At 44.9% G+C, this 19,117-nt stretch overlaps 1 long non-coding RNA gene across 3 annotated transcripts in view; it reads left to right on the top strand.

The window, feature by feature from the left end:
• The window catches only part of LOC115659407, a 34,022-nt gene extending 15,158 nt beyond the window's left edge, over positions 1-18,864 (top strand). For 2 of the 3 annotated variants that reach the window (XR_004002539.1, XR_004002537.1), the window contains exon 3: positions 18,507-18,864. This is a non-coding gene — a long non-coding RNA (uncharacterized LOC115659407). Of the gene's footprint in view, positions 1-12,321; positions 13,172-18,506 lie in introns of those variants that run through there. The other variant, XR_004002538.1, reaches the window with a different exon arrangement.
• The last annotated feature ends 253 nt before the right edge of the window (positions 18,865-19,117 follow it).

Raw genomic sequence — 19,117 nt, 5'->3', positions numbered from 1 at the left:
GAACTCTTTGTAGACGAAGAGAAAAAAAGAGGTAATAATTTTACCAGCTCTGATAGTCAATTAAATATGCTTGCATACATAAAATCACAGAATCTTAGAGTTAAGTCCAGATGGGACAACGAGATCCCCTCCTTCGTATTACAGGACACTAAACCCCACCCAGTTATCCTCGCACTGAGCCCAATAACCCAGATTAGATGAAAATATTACAGCCCTCAGGAGACTAAACTATTGTGTGCCACATGCAGAGAATAGAAGTGACTGAGGTACACCAGTGCCTGCATGGCCTTTGAAATGGCAGGGAATTGATTTGGTGAGCTATACTCAGATGAACCTATGAATTTATTAATAACCCGACATGCTACACTAGTCTTCAAAGAATTAACCTAATTTCTGCTTCTTTTAGCCTCTCCATCTAATTAATTTTCATTTTGGGGGAAAAACAAACAACACTACCTTATGAATCATAGCATCAAGAATGGTCATAATTAAAGACCAAAACTGTTAGCGAATGCAAAGAATCAAGATTTGTTTTGTTCTGAAGGAAAACAGCTTGCCTGTCTCTACAAGCCAAGAGGCCTGTGGTGAGCATTATTAAATAGGGCCAAGAGGCTGACCAATCGGAAAGCAAACCTATGTTTATTGAGCCCATTTCAAAGCCGGGAAGTAAACAAGTGTGTGATTTTTTTCTATGTGCAGTACATACACAGTTCTTACAAAAGGACAGCGTATTGCAAATTATTTTAATTTTCAGAACTTGTTTTCTTAAACAAGAATCCTTCTCTGTTTATGCACTGCTGTTTTATTTTTATATATTAGACAAAGTAACATTTTGCTGGTTTTCATGATTTGAATTTTGAATTGTGGCTGCTGATAATGCCAGCTTTCTTTCTGCCTTATGAATGCCAAAAGGGAGGATGATTTAGAGTTTAGTAGTTTGGTACATAAGAGTCTTGGACTCTGCCTCTGGTTCTGCCACTGACATACTATGTTACTTTACCCTCTGTGTTTTATAAGCACCCTTGAATCACTGGATCATGCTGGACTGGAAATCTGAATACCTGAAATCTATTTTTGGCTCTGCCACACACTTTTGTGTGATCTTGAGCAAGTCACTGAACGAGCATGCCTCAGTTTTTCTCTCTGTAACAGGCAGATATTGACTTTTTAGCCTTTTGAAATCTGCAAGTGATAAGTGTCACATAAAGGGTGTTCACAGTATTATTGTCATTTTATAGTCTTTAGTACTTATATTTATTTCAGTGTTCTCATCTGTAAAATGGGAATAATAATTCCTTGTGAGTAACTACAGGGGTTTTCAGAGGTTAGATTCATTAATGTCTGTAAAGTGCTTTGAGACCCTGGGAAGGCGGGCACTATAAATATGCACAGAGCAGAAGGAAAAAGGAAGATAGTGATGTTATTGTATCCATGAGCGATGTTAGAACAGCCATTATAACCTGGCACAACTGTAATAACCAAATGGATCAACAGCTGAAACTCTGCATCATACAATACTGTACTGTATAAATGGTGACTATAAACCAGGGATGTTAAAATGAGGTTAGATTCTGGGCTAGTTCAAATGTCTACTTTCACCATAAGCTTTGAGAGATACAGTCACTTGGTACCTCTTCCTAATTAAAAGGCGGATTGTGCCATTAGGTCATTAAGGTTGTTGTTTCTTTGTTTGCCTGTGTTTGAGAATTCCCCATCCAGGTCAATGGGCAGTTCTGCTTAAAAATGGAGTGTGCTAAACCTGGGAATTTTGAAAGTGCTCTGTGTTGGACAGGGATGATGTCCCTGGCCTCTGTTTGCCAGAAGCTGGGAATGGGTGACAGGATGGATCACTTGATTACCTGTTCTGTTCATTCCCTCTGGGGCACCTGGCATTGGCTAGGATACTGGGCTAGATGGACCTTTGGTTTGACCCAGTATGGCTGTTCTTCTGTTCAGTATTGGTTTAGCTTTGTCCCCAGTTATGTCAAAAGGAGTTTTACCATTGATTTCAATAGGAGCAGAGTCAGACCGAAGCTGAGACCTTTTTAAAGTCCCCATCTAAACTGGTGCACACTCATCTTTTGTCCCTTATAGAGAAGCAGGGCCGGCTTCAGGCAGCAGCCGACCAAGCACGTGCTTGGGGCGGCACCTTGTAAGGAGAACGGGCAATCTTGGGGTGATGGGGCGGCACTCTGTCTGAGGGGGTTGTTTGTTTTGGCAGGGCGGCGCTCGGTTTTTGTTTTGTTTTTTTGTTTGTTTTTTTGGAGTGAGGCTGTGCTTGGAGGTTTTTGGGGTTTTTTTTGGTTTGTCGGGGTGTGGCGGTGCTCAGGGTTTTTTTTTTGTTTCAGCGGGGCAGTGCCTTTTTTTTTTTTTTTTGGCTCTTGGGGCTGCAAAAAGTTAGAGCTACTAACATTGCTGTTTACATAGTGCCCATAGAACAGGGAGCTTATGTGATAGGAGACTAGATTCAATAGTGGGCAACGCACAAGAACATTAAGAGTAAAATGTAATGGAAACACATGGAAGAAAAACTTACATTTACCTTTGTAAAGATCCTTGGGTAAATTTGGAAAAGTAAAGACATATCCTGTGGGTGGAGTGTGATTCATACAGTATTCAAATCAGAGTTGAACACAGGGCAGTGATTCCACAGGGCATTGTGGGGATTGAGCAGTCCTGCAGGAGGCAGGGGGCAATGCAGGGACCCCATTCAGGTATGTTTCAGGTGAATCAGCGAGGTGAAGTTCTGGGCCAGATCCTAGCAGGTTCTGAGCATCTCCTGTGGGGTGCTGCATACCCTCAAATACCATTTAACCTTGCAGAATCAAGCTTTTCAATTAGGCAATATGCTATAGAAAACCAGCAAGCTGACCCGTCCAATGCCCCCCCCCATCACCTCCATCTGACAACCAAAACAAAAGTATAATGGTCTCAAGTTGTTAATAATTGATGTGTGTGAGTTTCCCTACACTAAACTTCCAGAAAGGTCACAGTCAAGAGCAGTGCTGAGCAGTATTAGCCATGTTGTTTCTTCATCTGTCTCTCCTGCAAATAAGTGCATGTTCTTCGTGTTTGCTCATATCCATACTGGTTAGGTGTGTGCATGCCTCGTACACAGTCGTCGGAAAGTTTTCCCGTAGCAACACCCATCGGGTCGGCTGTGGAGCCCCCTGGAGTGGCGCCTCCATGGCAGTGAATATAGGTCCCTGCTGACCTGCTGCCTCCTCAGTTCCTTCTTACTACCAGTGATGGTTGTTGGAACTGCGGTCGCTTGCTTCTCAAGTGCTTCCCTTAGCTTGTTATTTGTTATAGCTCATAGTTCTTAGTTTATAGTTGGTAAGTAGTTAGTTGAGTTAGTTAGTGATAGGAATAGTTGGAGTGTTGTGTGCCCCCCCCATATCCTTCCCCTGGGCTATGGGGCATGCCTCTGTCCCACGGGTTTAAGCCCTGCGGAACCTGCCACAGGCCCATGCGAATGGGTGACCCCCACAACTCTTGCCTTAAATGTCTGGGGGAAGCGCACCAGACAGAGAGGTGCAAAATTTGCAGGGCGTTCTGCCCAAGGACAATGAAAAAGCGAGACTTGAGGCTCAAGTAGATTCTGATGGAGGCAGCCCTTCATTCTCAGGACAACAGGATCTGGCACCAAGTGCATCCATGCAGAGTGCTCTGACCTGTATGTGTGACATGGTGCTGAGGAAGGACTCTGGCCAAAGAGACCCTTGACACCAGTGCTCCCTGGCATCGAAGCCCATGGAGGCAACTTGGCACCGCTTCCACTCCCCAGTGCTGCACAAGCAGCACAGGAAGACAGACAGAGGCTGCTCCCCTGCGCCAAAGACAGCAGTGCCAGCTGGCGCAACCAGAGTGCATCCAGTGCAGGAGCACCTGGTGCCGGAGTTGCAGGAGACGGCACTGTTGACTTCAGTCTCTCAAAGGAGTCCGTTGAGTCCAGTGCCCATAGACTCTCCTGACCGGGAGTGCCAGGTGGAGGAGTTGGAGCTCCCCTCCACCCCAGACACTTTTGAGGCCATGACAGCACCTCAGTTCCTGGCTGGCACAAACAGGCCTCTGGAACCGCAGGGAGCGGCACTGTCTAGAAGAAAACTTGCCATGATGAGGTAGTGACCTTCACCAACATGGCACTTCCCCCCATGGCACTGCTCCTTGACACTGCCATTGTGGCACCGTTCTCTGGCATCAGCTTCCAGATGGGGTTCCCCGGTTCCATTTAAGTATCGCTCCCCATCACTGGCACCGAAACACCGGTTCCCAGCACAGATGGAGCGGCACCGGTCTCTGGCTCCGGCTGAGTGGCACTGGTTCCCAGCACCAGCCGAGCAGTGCTGATCCCCAGTACCTGCTGAGAGGATCAGCACTGAGAGCCACGGTGCCAAACAGGACAACAGCAGAGAGTGGGAAGGACAGGAGGGCCTGGTGCCACCTCTGGCTTTGTCATCTTCATTGCTGGATGAAGTGCTGGCAGGGCTTCAGCTTAGGGAGTGCCCCCCCCATTCTACTGGGAGGCTGCAGCTGAGGATAGATAACCAGCAAGCTATCCTCAGCAGGTACAACTTGAATTCATGGACCTCCATGTTGAAGTTTAAACATTGATGCCACCGACTCAAGATCAGAGTTTGCGGCAATAGTGAAGAAGGACAAGGCAGTGGCATGGACCTCTTTACAGGCTCACTGGATGCTGCGGACTCTGCTACACGAACCCTGTCCTCGGGCAGCACTCTGAGAAGAAGCTCATGGCTTCAGGCATCCAGGCGTCCCCTGGAAGTGTAGCAAACACTACAGGACCTGCTGTTTGATAGTGCAGGCCTTTTCGCGGAGCAAACGGACTCCAGGCTGCACAGCCTTAAAGTGTCCTGGGCTACTATGAAGTCATTGGGCATGCACACACCAGCAACCCAAGGTAAACATTTTAAGCCTCAGCTGCAACAGCGCTCCTATCCCCCTCGGCTGAGGCAGGATCTCTAGAGAAAGCGGGGCAGGAATGGCAGGCGCAAGCCATTCATCCTCCACCCAGCCAGGACCAAGGCCAGGGCCCGACTACGCCTTCTTCGCACTCAAAGGTGTGCCTGAGGATGGTGCACCTTTTGAATGTGTGCCTGAGGATGGTGCACCAACCAGAGCACCAGATCCTTACCCTTGTTTTCTCAACCATCTGTCCCACTTTTACCATGCTTGGTCCCAGATAGCATTGGGCTACTGGATTCTCCACATGGTAGAAGTGGGATATTCCCTCCAATACTGCTTCGCCCCCCCCATCCCTCTTCAGAGACCATTCTCACAGGCAGGACCGGCGCTAGGGGTTTGAGCGCCCTAGGCGGACGGCAATTTCGCCCCCCGGCGCGCTGGTCCCGCGGCTCCGCTAGGGCTGCCACAGTAGTGACTGCGGAGGGTCCGGTGCTCCGTGGCTCCAGTGGAGCTGCCACAGTCATGCCTGCGGGCGGTCCACCGGAGCCGCACGAGCAGCCGACCGTCCGCAGGCATGATAGCGGCAGCTCCACTGGAGCTGCTTGCCGCCCCCTCCGGCAAAATGGCTCTCACCATTTATTCTGGCGCCCTAGGCGATTGCCTAGGCTGCCTAAATGGTAGCACTGGCCCTGCTCACTGGCATCTCCTTATACGGGGGTGCAGATGCTCCTCACCTCAGGGGCAGTGGAGAAGGTTCCTCAGGAGCTATGGGGCAAGGGATTCTACTCCTGATATTTCCTAATTTCCAAAGCTCAGACCCATTTTAGACCTGCGAGGCCTCAACAGATTCATGAAAAAGTTCAAGTTCCACATGGTCTCCCTAAGTGTGATTATTCTCTTTCTGGATCCGAGAGACTGATACACCGCCCTTGACTTCAAGAATGCGTACTTCCACATATCCATACGGCCTGCTTACAGACAATTCCTCCGATTTGTGGTCAACCACAACCATTATCAGTTCATGGTCCTCCCCTTCGGCCTGTCAACAGCCCCCTGAGTGTTCACCAAGTGCATGTCAGTCGTAGCAGCCTTCCTCCATCGGAGGCAGGTGCAGGTATACCCATACCATCATTACTGGCTGCTCAGGGGTTGTTCCAGGGAACAGGCTGAGTCTCAGCTATGCTTCATCAGATCAACCTTCAACAGGTTGGGTCTCCTTCTCAACGTGAACAAGTCAACTCTGCTACCGACCCAAAGAATAGAGTTTATTGGTACAGCGTTGGACTCAATCTGGCTGGGGTGTTCCTGCCGGAGGCTCGCTTCCAGCGATGACTGACATCATACAAGGCCTCAGACAGTATCCTACCACTACAGCAAAGGGGTACCTGAGTCTTCTTGGCCACATGCCGGCATGCACATACATGGTACAGGATGCTAGACTGAGGCTCAGATCTCTCCAAGCTTGCCTTGCTATCCGAGGTGCGACAGCCTAGACTCTGTGGTCACCATTCTGGTGCAAGTAATCGAGTCCCTCCGATGGTGGCTTGACCCTCAAAAGTGTACTAGGGAGTTCCCTTCAACAGACCTCAGCCCTTTCTGTCCGTGGTAATGGACGTCAGTGGTGGGATGGGGCGCACACCTGGGAGATGTTCAGATATAGGGCTTCTGGTCTCAGGACGGGCCCTTGCTTCATATCAACATCAAAGAGTTGAGGGCGGTCCGACTAGCGTGCCAAACCTTCCAGGCCCAGCTGCAAGGCCAGTGCGTGGCGGTTATGACGGACAATACAACTGCGGTGTTTTACATCAACAAGCAGGGTGGATCCCAGCCCTCCTGTTGTGGGAGTTCTGCCTAGCCACTCCATTCACCTGGAAGTGTCCTACCTCTCAGATGCCCAGAATGAGCTAGTGGACTGCCTCAGCAGATCCTTCCACAACCATGAATTGTCTATCCACCCAGACATCATACACGACATTTTCCAGAGGTGGGGAGCTCCCCAAGTTGATCTGTTCACCACACAAGGCAACAGAAAGTGCCTGTAATTCTGCTCTTTTTTTAGAAGCGCAACCCAGGCTCATTTGCGGACATGTTCCTCCTCCCCTGGATGGGATGTCTGCTGTATGCATTCGCACCGTTCCCACTCGTACACAAGGTCCTGCTCAAGATTTGCAGAGACAGGGCGGCCGTATACTGGTGGTACCAGTGTGGCCTGGCCAACACTGATACATCACGCTCCTGGAGCTGTCAGCGGACGCCCTGATCATGTTGGCCCTGTTCCTGGACTTGATCACCCAAGACCATGGTTGCCTTCACCACCCTCAACCTCATGTCCTTCCATCTTATAGCCTGGAAGCTTCATAGCTAAACCCCATAGAGCTCATGTGCTTGGAGCCAGTGAAGGAGGTCTTACTTGGTAGCAGAAAACCCTACACTAGGGCTACCAACCTGGCTAAATGAAAGAGGTTTACATTCTGGTGTACTCAAGGCTGCACACCCCCACTACAGGCGCCCATACCGCTCATCCTGGAGCACCTGGAACAACAGGGTGTAGCACCATCATCCATTAACGTGCACCTGGAAGCCATTTTGGCCTTCCACCCAGGAGCAGCTGGGCATTCCTTTGCCAACCCCATCGTCAGCCATTTCCTTAAGGGTCTGGAAAATCTGTACCCGCAAGTTAGACAACCAGTTCTGGCATGAGACCTTAACCTGGTCCTCTCCAGACTAATGGGGCCCCCATTTGAACCACTGGCAACTTCTTCACTCCTCTACCTACCATGGAAGGTAGATTTCCTGGTCACCATTACCTCAGCGAGGAGGGTGTCTGAGTTAAAGGCCCTCACCTCTGAACGCCCCCACCACAGTTTTCTGTAAGGACAAGGTCCAACTGAAGGGTGGCAACATGGTCCCTGGTTCATACATTCACTTCTCATTACGCCATCACCCAGCATGCCAGAGGGGATGCGGCATTCGGTAAAGCAGTGCTTCAGTCAGCGATTCCATAACTCCAACCCCACTTCCGGGGTAGGGCTTGAGAGTCACCTAATTGGGATCAATATGAGCAAACACTCAAAGAAGAAAAACCGGTTACTCATCTTCTCATAACTGTTGTTCTTGTAGATGTGTTGCTCATATCCATTCCAAACCCACCCTTCTTCCCCTCTGTTGGAGTAGCTGGCAAGAAGGAACTGGGGGAGGCAGCAGTTTGGTAGGTACCTATATTCACCGCCATGGAGGTGCCTCTCCAGGGGGCTCCACAGCCGACCCGACAGGTGCTGCTAAGGGAAAAACATTCTGACAACTGTGCACACACACCTAATTGGAATGGATATGAGCAACATATCTGTAAGAGAGACAGTTACGAGAAGATGAGTAACCATTTTTTTCCAACTTGGAAGCCAGTGGCAATGTCTGCTCTTCCACCCATCTGCAGTCATGTTAGTAGCCTGTGCCTGTTCTTCTGTCCTGTCAGTGGGCTATAATTGGCTGAGATTGGCTGAGTGTTCAGATTCTGCATGAGATAGATAGTATGGGATATAGCAATGTGACACATAATAAGAACACAATTAAAGTATGAAGCAGCAACATTATAAAGTGACTTTTGAAAACCTTTGTTCTTGAAATTGTGAAGCAACAGCATATGGCATTGCCTCCCCACAAAGCTAAACCATTTCTGTGGTGTACATGACTCTTCAAGTCTCTTGGCTACCAGTCACCTGGGTGGGGGCTGAGCTCATCACCCTCAACTCCCCCTGACTCCAATGAGTAGGAATCAAAAGTATTCTGATCCTCTTGAAGAATCAGTACTTTGGTCTCCAGGGTCATTTGATGGAAGGAGGGGAAGCTGCTATGGGAGCATTCCTGCCAGAATAATAAGCATTAGCATGAACTCTGGAATAAGAGGTCATGTAAAGTAATGCAGATTGGAAACCATAATCTCAACTACATATATAAGATGGTGGGGTCTAAATTAGCTGTTACCACTCAAGAAAGAGACCTTGGAGTCATTGTAGATGGTTCTCTGAAAACATCCATTCAGTGTGCAGCAGTAGTCAAAAAAGCGAACAGAATGTTGGGGATCATTAAGAAAGGGATATGTAATAAGAGAGCAAATATCATATTGCCTCTCTATAAATCCATGGTACGCCCACATCTTGAATAGTGCATGCAGATCTGGTCACCCCATCTCAAAAAAGATATATTGGAATTGGAAAGGATACAGAAAAGGGCAACAAAAATGATTAGGGGTATGGAAAAGCCTACATATGAGGAGAGCTTAATAAGACTGAGACTTTTCAGCTTGGAAAAGGGACAACTAAGAGGGAATATGACAGATGTCTATAAAATCGTGACTGGTGTGGAGAAAGTAAATAGGAAGTATTATTACTCCTCATAACACAAGATCTAGGGGTCACCAAATGAAATTAATAGGCAGCAGGTTTAAAACAAACAAAAGGAACTATTTCTTCACACAACACACAGTGAACCTGTGGAACTCTTTGCTGGGAGATGTTATGCAGGCCAAGACTATAACAGGGTTCAGAAAAGAACTAGGTAAGTTCATGGAGGATAGGGTCATCAATGGCTGTTAGCCAGGATGGCAGAGATGCAAAACCATGCTCTGAAGTGTCCCTAGCCTGTTTGCCAGAAGTTGGGAATGTGCAGCAGGGGATGGATCACTTGATTACTTGTTCTGTTTATTACCTCTGAAACACCTGGCACTGGCCACTGTCGGAAGACAGGATACTGGGGTAGATGGATCATTGGTCTGACCTAGTATGGCCGTTCATAGGTTTTTATGTCATGCATTTTGCTTTCTGAGCAGCAGAAGAAACTGAATAAAACAGGAGCAGCAGCTGGGGAAGGAGTCAGGGAAATATATAAGGACTATAAGGTACTATACCATGTGTATTTTAATTAAATGTAGACAAACTTTTCCCCATAGTATAATTTACATAGTCTTTAATGAAATAACTCAAATACTTAAAGTTAAAAACTGCCCAAGTTTTCTCGATTGTGGCCAGAGTGCTCAGCACTGCGTAGACAGTGCCGGCTCCAGCTTTTTTGCTGCCCCAAGCGACGAGAAAAAAAAAAAAAAGAAGAAGAACCTGATCGAGCTACCACCGAAGTGCCGCTGAGGAGCAAGACAGCGAGTGAAGGACCTGCCACCGAAGTGCCGCCGATCCGGACGTGCTACCCTGACATGGATGCACTGCCGCCCCTTTTCATTGGCCGCCCCAGGCACCTGCTTCCTTTGCAAATGTTGTCATTTGTTTTCTAGACAGACTAGTAATGGCAGATGCTGTTCTTATACAACGAGAAGGAAATCCTGCCCAGCTAATATCCTTGCCCAGATATGCAAGGTTTAAAATACAGTATAGTCACAGCAGTTCTGCTGTGCTGGAAAAGATGACAGGCCATGGAAAGGCCTCAGAGTGGGATGCTACACCCCTACATGCAAAGAAGTGGTGCTCTGTGTTGGTTCTCTTCGCAGCAGCACATATAAAAGATCCAGTGCAGGAAACAAAGGAGTGCAATAATGGGTCAGACCTGAGTCCCATCTAGTCTTGTTGAGTTATTAGCCTCCATAATCTTATGCATTGGTGAGTTGCACATTGCATTAAAAATATTTCTTTTTATCAATTTTTAAATTTGTCACCTTTCAACTAACTGAGGGTCTGTTTGTTTGCAGTAAAGCAATGGGGTGAACACAAAGACCAAGCCACTTACTTAGTGGTGACCTTAATACTAACATGTTCCCCCTAAATCTCCCCATCTTCCCTTTTGTGGAAACATTCAGTACAACCATGTAACAGGGTGAGGACTCACCCCTGCGGCACCTCCTGCTGGTCATCCAGGGAATTAGCTCACCAGCCTCTGGAGCACCCTCTGCAGGCCAGTGTTTCACCTTGCCATTTGCTCCCATGTCCCTCCCAGACCCCGGTGCTCCTTCTGCTGGGATTCTTCCCCCTGCAGTACCACACAGTCTTTCTGGGTCTCCCGTCCCCAGGGAACCTCCCGTCCCCATCTTGCCTCAGTCTTTGGCTACTGCCAGTCACCATCTAGCCCCCACTCACTGGGGCGGACTGCAGTATAATTGCCACTCATCATCAGCAAGGAGGGTTTGAACCTGCTGCCTCTGCCTATCCTTGGGCTGCCCCTCTGGAACCCCAGTACCTTTTCCAGCCTTTAGCAAGGCCTGCAGTCTGGGGGTTTTCCAGGCTGGAGCTCCCCAGCCCTGCTCCAGTCTAGGTACCTTGCTCAGCTCCCAGCGGCCAGGCCCATCCCTCTCAGCATCTAGAGAGAGACTGCCTGAGTACTTGGCTCCCAGTCTTTTTTAGTGCTAGCTGTGGCCTGATTGGGATGTGGCCCCAGCTGTGGATGCCTTCCTCTAGGCTTTTCCTTCAGCCCCAGCCCTCTCCCAGGTCTGGCTGTAATCCTTTCAGGGACGGAGCGGGTGACCACCCTGCTACAAACCACCATTGCTCAATGTGATGAGGTGTCCACGCCACACAAGCCCTAAAGGGGTTAAGGTGGCTAGCTAAGCCAGTTAACTCTCCAGGGTGTACATGGAGGAGGAGCCAGGGAGCAAGGATAAATTAAATGAGGCTCAGATGGACAGGATGGAAGAGGGGCTGTATAAAGCCCGGTAGCTGAGAGCAGCTGGAAGAAAGGCTGCAGACACTCCCTGGGAGAAGGGAGGTGTGTTTGGGGCTACAGAAGCAAGTAGCTCAGAGCAGGGGCTCTCAACCTTTTCAAGAGTCTGATTTGCCTTGCGTGCCTCTAAATTTCACCTCCCTTAAAAACTACTTGCTTACAAAATCAAACATAAAAATACAAAAGTGTCACAGTGCACTGTTACTGAAAAATTGCTTGGTTTCTCATTTTTACCATATAGTTATAAAATAAATCAATTGGAATATAAATATTGTTCTTACATTTCACTGTATAGAATATAGAACAGTATAAACAAATCATTGTATGAAATTTTAGTTTGTACTGACTTTGCTAATGCTTTTTATGTAGCTTGTTGTAAAACTAGGCAAATATCTAGATGAACTGATGTACTTCCTGGAAGACCTCTGCATATCCCCAGGGGTCCGTGTACCACTGGTTTAGAACCAGCAGCTTACAGTTACTCCCTGGAAAGAGGGAGTTATGAGGTTGGCAAACCCAGAGGTGGGGGGAGAGATAGAAGGTAAGGAAAGGGCTCAGGGAAAGGTAGTAAAAGCCAAGGAGGGAACGGACCTTGGCTGCTGATTAAAGGGTCCTTGAGCTGACTTGGAATAGAGGGTGGGCCTGGGTTCCCCTGCCAACCACTGAGGAGGTGGCATGGGGGCAGTGAATGGGAAGATGGCCAGAAACTGATAGTGAGGAAATACTTTGATACCCCAGATTGAAGAAATATGTAGAATGACCTGGCTGGAGGGCCAAGGCACGAAGATGGAGTTACTGTGAGAGAGAGCGGCAATAGAACATATAGCAAGAAGCAGAAGGGGGCATTGGAACTGAAGAGAGCTGATTCCCAGACTGACCAGGAGGAGGTACCACCTGCGGTAATTGGACCCCAGGACGCTCACTTTTACTACTTTTTTGAGGATTTCAAGCTCTCGGGCAGGACATATTGGAAATGTTACATAGTATCTTGGTGCGATGCTGTGGTACCATTTTGTAATGTAAGATTAACTACAAGAGAATGATAATCATATCAAACCATTGTATTATACAGCATTACTAGATCTGAGGCTGACTGATTTTAGAGGAACTCTTAATGCAGTGTCAGAATACGTCCTGTCCAAAAAAGGCAGATTCATGCTGTCCCCCTTTTCTGCCAGTGGTTTAAATAGTATGAAGGTAGATGGGCTCAGGAGAGAGAGCCATCAAGATGTGTTCTCCTTCAGTGAATAGAAAAGAGTCTTGAAGGCAGACAGTCCACAGCCTTCTTTCTTGCCATCACACCTATCTTGAGGTGGAAGCCACCACAAGGGAGTTGTGCTCAGGAAAAGACCACCAAATAGTGTTTAAATTCAGTAGGTACGCTTGTTTGTTCAACCAGAGGGGACAAGAGAAAACAAGGAGCCTTTCCTGTAGCGAGCCTGGCACTGAAAGGAAGACTCTTAAAACACACACTTTAATAGAAGTGTTGTATATTTTCATTTTTAAGAAACTACCACTCTAATTCCAACTCCATCAAAAGAGTCAGGAAAGAGGATGATCCTGTTTTACCAACACCTAATGATGCTGATCTCAGGGCATGGAAATCAGTCTTAAGGACTTTGGTTGGGTCCTTCAAGAATTTTTATTACTTAGGGCTTAAAAGTATGTACAGTACATTGTGTTACAGCTAATACTGATTGCCATGTGACCACTTTTACTAAGAAAGATCTTTCAATCTAAGTTATTCTTGGCAATAATTTCACAGCTACTAGAATACTAAAGAGAACATAATACCATAGGCAAAAGAATTAATATAAGATTTAATAAATAAGTACTATATGCTATACACCTATTTTTCATATGCACTTATCTATAATATTTGTATATTATATCCAAAACATTGGGCTAAACAAACATTATTAAGCTTGCAAAATCAAACACTCAAAAGTTAGGAAAAGTCAGAATTCAGGTTGTCTGTGCAACAATAATTCAGTATCTTTCTTCATATGCATTATGATAGTTTTTAATTATATGACCACAGGACCACTGCCTTATGCAGGTTTGGAGATTAAAAAGACTTTGTGTTGAAATTTTTTAACCAGCTATATTACCAACCTCATAAAGTCAAACATTCTTGGAACGACTTACCTCTGCTATCCTCTTATTCCATTAACTCAAGGCATACACATATTACAGTTACACAGAAGCACTAGCTCAAGAAGACTGCAGCTTTATGAAAATGGAAATCAATAGAATTTCTTCAGAATCACCCATAGAAAGACTGACTCATAACGGAGCTATTGATAGAAGATCATAAATCTTGTAACAAAAAACTTCTAATGACAAACTCGTCCATGGCTATGTCCTCCCATATATGATTAGACCTACCACATTGTGGGGGAATCCTGCATTTCATTGAGCATAATGCCGTGAATGGTACAGCCTGAAATAAACATATCCTATTACTCTGAATAAGGGTGGAATATCATCTTATTGAGCAGAAATTTGATTACTCTTATACCACAAGATCAGTTAATGGTTGCTTGATTTCATGACTTGCACTTGGAAGAGAAAGCATCCGCTAGCATTTTTTGCCTATGAAAATTAAAAATACTTGACACAGTTTCCAACAAACTCCATGCAATTGGAACAGACCAGAGTAATGCCAGGAAGTTAGATCATGCTTTACAACCAGAATGCCAAGAAAAGTGCAATATTATGCAATAATATTATGCAAGATTATTGAGTTATCTTCTTTGTCTAGTCTGTTGCGTTAGGCAGTCTAGCTCTTCACCGTGCCCATATTGGCAGTAGTGCCACTTAACTCTGAAACAGCAACAGCTCTGTAGATTTTAGCAAATGATCCAAATCTAGCTTTATGAACCAGGATGTCTCCTCAGCTTGTATCATCAGAGCTGTTTGGAGATAGGCTTCTTTGGGTACCTTTTGTAGAGGGTTGTGATTGGATGGATATAGAATTATAGCATCATAGAAGACTAGAATTAGAAGAGACCTCAGGAAGTCATCTAGTCCAAACCCCTGCTCAAAGCAGGACCAACACCAATTAAATCATCCCAGCCAGGGCTTTGTCAAGCTGGACCTTAAAAACCTCTAAGGATGGAGATTCCACCACTTCCCTAGGTAAGCATTCCAGTGCTTCACCACTCTCCTAGTGAAATAGTTTTCCCTAATATCCACCCTAGACCTCCCCCGCTGAAACTTGAGACCATAGCTCCTTGTTCTGTCATCTGCCACCACTGAGAACAGCCTAGCTCGATCCTCTTTGGAACTCCCCCCTTCAGGTAGTTGAAGGCTGCTATCAAATCCTCACTCACTTTTCTCTTCTGCAGACTAAATAAGCCCAGTTCCCTCAGCCTCTCCTCATAAGTCATGTGCCCCAGCCCCCTAATAATTTTTGTTGCCCTCTGCCGGACTTGCTCCAATTTGTTCACATCCTTTCTGTAGTGGGAAGCCCAGAACTGGACACAGTACTCCAGATGTGGCCTCACCAGTGCTAAATACAAGGGAATAATCATTTCCCTCGATCTGCTGGCAATGCTCCTACTAATGCAGCCCAATATGCCATTAGCGTTCTTGGCAACAAGGGCACACTGTCAACTCAGATCCAGCTTCTCGTCCACTGTAATCCCCAGGTCCTTTTCTGCAGAACTGCCACTTAGCCAGTTGGTCCCCAGCCTGTAGCAGTGTTTGGGATTCTTTCCTCCTAAGTGCAGGACTCAGCACTTGTCCTTGTTGAACCCCATCAGATTTCTTTTAGCCCAATCCTCCAATTTATCCAGGTCACTCTGTACTCTATCCCTAGCCTCCAGTGTATCTACTTGTTCCCCCAGCTTTGTGTCATCTGTGAACTTCCTGAGGGTGCAATGCAATCCATCCCATCATTCAGATCATTAATGAAGATGTTGAACAAAACCGGCCCCAGGACTGACCCCTGGGGCACTCCGCTTGATACTGGCTGCCAACTAGACATGGAGCCATTGATCACTACCCGTTGAGCCCGATAATCTAGCCAGCTTTCTATCCACCTTCTAGTCCATTCATCCAATCCATACTTTTTTAACTTGCTGGCAAGAATACTGTGGCAGATCATATCAAAAGCTTAAGTAAAGTCAAGATATAGCATTTCCACCGCTTTCCCCATATCCACAGAGCCAGCTATCTCATCATAGAAGGCAATCAGGTTGGTCAGGCATGACTTGCCCTTGGTGAATCCATGTTGACTATTCCTGATCATCTTCGTGTCCTTTAGGGCAGTGTACCCCAGGACAGAATTTAGCTCTGTCTGTATATAGGAATCACTTCATCCACAAACAAAATGCAGCCATTCTGGGATGGAATGTAGCAGCTGTTCAACAGTGCACATCAATACTACCCAAAAGTTTAGGACAGGAAATGAAGATTGCTACATAAGAGATGCAGTGCTAGATTAAATTTTCCATTTAATTCTCTGGGGTGAGGTTTTATTTCACAACTTAATAATGTAGAGCAGTATCTCCAATATCAAAAAATAAGAAGCCTGCTTAATATATGAAAAATATTTTTTAAAATGAAATATAATATAGAATAACTTTAATGCAACGGACCAAAATTCAACCCTGGTATAACATTAAATTCAACCACTGAGTTCAACTGTTTTCAGTAGAGTTACACTAAAGATGAACCTGGCTCATGGAATCATTCATTTACCATACAGGCTGATGAGTAAGCAATGATTTCATTAACAAAAAAATTACTCTCTGAATGAAAAATGTAAGAATTATAGAATAAAATATGAGTGAATCACTTTTATTTCCAGATCGCCTTTGCATGCGTCAGATAAGGCAAATGCCATTTCAAACCAGCTTTACAGCTATTCCAAACACCAAAAATTAAGTAGGAAACTGCACCACATTGCTAATTTGAAAATTGAACTATTGTGTACAGTATAATAGAATCTTATTTCTGAACATGAATAAGTGAGGGATTCATTAGAAATGTGTGTGATTAAAACTCCTCCAGTCTTCATTTTATATCTTTGTTGCTAAACAGTGCACGTTAAATGTTTCAGTAACAAAAAAGAAAAGAAACAAGGAAACTCTTTAACCTCAAAATTTGATTGCAAAATAACACTGATTTGAATCCAGTTATTTTGTAATCACTCTGTTTAGTGCACTGACAACCTCAGAATTAATGATGAATTAAAAATAGTGTTGCCAACAAGTGCCAATCTTTTTATGTGAAAAGAAAGAACTGTCATTTATTAAAATATTTCATTGTATTTACTTAAGAATTAGCTGTATGTAGGTCCAGCCCAAGTCCACAAGGCACAATATAGGATTGTCCCCTTCTGTTTCCTTTGCTTTTTGCCCTTTTAATAGAAACATTAGCTACTGGAGCATAGGATTTGTCATACTGGCTCAGAACACACGGACATAGAGTCTGGCATCCAGGCTCCAGACTGACCAATAGCTGATGCTACAGAAGCAGACGGAAACCTCTATTAGTGCCAACTATGAAATTCAATATTTTTACATGCATGTATCTGTGCAGAGGGAGGCCCATGGGATTAAAAAATTCCTTCCAGATCCCCACAGCTGATCAGCTTATACTGTATCATGAATCGTTACGTTATTTTACCCTTATTTTAGCCTACAGAATGAAAAAAATCTTGGTAATGCTTATAAAATTAATTAGCTTATATATTTTTAATCCATGCTTGACCATCTTCTTTGCTACTTACACCCATACTGGGGGGCAATGTGTGTATACATGCTATGCGCTGCCAAAAAACTTCCCTGCAGTGTAGATGCACCCATAAAGTCATGTGCAGATTTTGCAACTTTTCTCCTTTAAATCATTAATAAATATTTTATATAATATTGGTCCCAATACCAACCTCGGGCTTATTTCATAAATAACTTCCAGATTCTTTGCTCTGAAGACCAGCTATTCACAATAGTGGTTTCTTATCATTAGGAACTGATCTTGCAAGGAGCATCACATAGACAGAGCCCCAATAACTTCAATGTACTGTACTGTTAATGCAAAATTGTACACAGCCTTGCATTACTTTATGTTGTTTCAGTGTTGCAGGGAGAATGGGAAGAGAAACAAAGCTATCACATGGTGTGGTTGTTCCTCATATGTCTTGGGGCTGATAACATTGCTTAAAACACCTATCTTTTTGCAGTAATCTCTTTATCAAGCTATTAGCACAAAATTCAACATTGTTTAAGGATTTCCTTGAAACCCAGGAGTCAGAACTTCTCAATCCACCACTCCCAGGCGATGAAACAAGATTCTTTTAAAGTGTTCTGTGTGTCAGAAAACTTGTGGGTTTCATGGGGATATGGAAGGTAAGTTTTACAATGTAGCTAAATATATTTAGGAATCTCCATACTCAAGTAAAAATACCCTCATATCAAATACAGATTTAGTTAGGGTTTGAACTACAGCCCATTCAAATCAGAAGGTATCTTTCTATTGCCTGCCCTGGTCTCTGGATCAGGACCTAACTGAAAGCACAAAATGTTTGGAATAGAGTTGAGTTTGAAACATAGATTCTAATCTGTCTGATTTTTATCTGAGCAAGTTTGTCCATCCTTAATCTAAATATTACATAAATAGAGATGTTGCCCTACAATCAAACTCAGTATCTCTATCACATAATCAGCTATATTTTAATTCCTAATTATTCTCCTGGGGCTCTTCTTAATGTATCATTTTATTGCACCATTTACAGCTCCCACATTATATTCCATCACTTTTAATGTTCAGTATTCTATATTGTCCTTGCTGCTGGATGTTCATTAATGATTTCGTAGGGCAGAACACTGGAGTGATTTAAAGAAACTGAAAGCATCTTAACCAGAGCTCAGCCCTGACTTATTCCTGTTTTTCTGCTTCCCTGTAATGTTAAACAGCAGTTGATGCCTTGTGACAAAGATTGAAAAACAACCTACTGAGAAATGCTGCAGACTACATACCTGGTATTTATCTTCCTCTGTGTTTCTCTTTACTAGTATGAGTGATATTAACCTGGAAATGGATCTTGTTTCTTTAGAGTTTAACTGTGGATTCTTCACCTGAATCTGCAACAAACAAAACCCTCCATTCCAGTGTATTCTACAACAAAGATGCAAAATGCTACAGCTTCAAATAGTATTACTGCAGGGTCTGGGACAATTACTGTAGAATACAGCACTGTGTTCTAAAACAAGGATCCATAGTTGCCCATATATTCTGATGAAACCAGTGGGAGTTCTGCCTGCATGAGGCTTGCAGGATGGGGCTCTCTATGATCCTTATGGAAATCATACATTGAAACCAAAAAGTTCTTTTGGAGCTAAATCTTAATCACTTTGCTCTTGTAAGCAGTAGTCACCAAAGACACTTCAATGGGATTACTGGCATGAGTAAGGATAGCAGAATTTGGACCCTGATGATTATTAGCCATTAGCAGAGTAAATGGGACACTGATTTCCAGGGTCTCATTGAGATCTTGTACTGCTAGCCTTGCAAATGCCCTTAGTTT

The sequence above is a fragment of the Gopherus evgoodei genome, chromosome 11 (assembly GCF_007399415.2).
Source record: "Gopherus evgoodei ecotype Sinaloan lineage chromosome 11, rGopEvg1_v1.p, whole genome shotgun sequence".
Classification (NCBI taxonomy): domain Eukaryota; kingdom Metazoa; phylum Chordata; order Testudines; family Testudinidae; genus Gopherus; species Gopherus evgoodei.
Note: the sequence above shows the minus strand (reverse complement) of the source record. Positions and strands in the feature narration are given on the sequence as shown.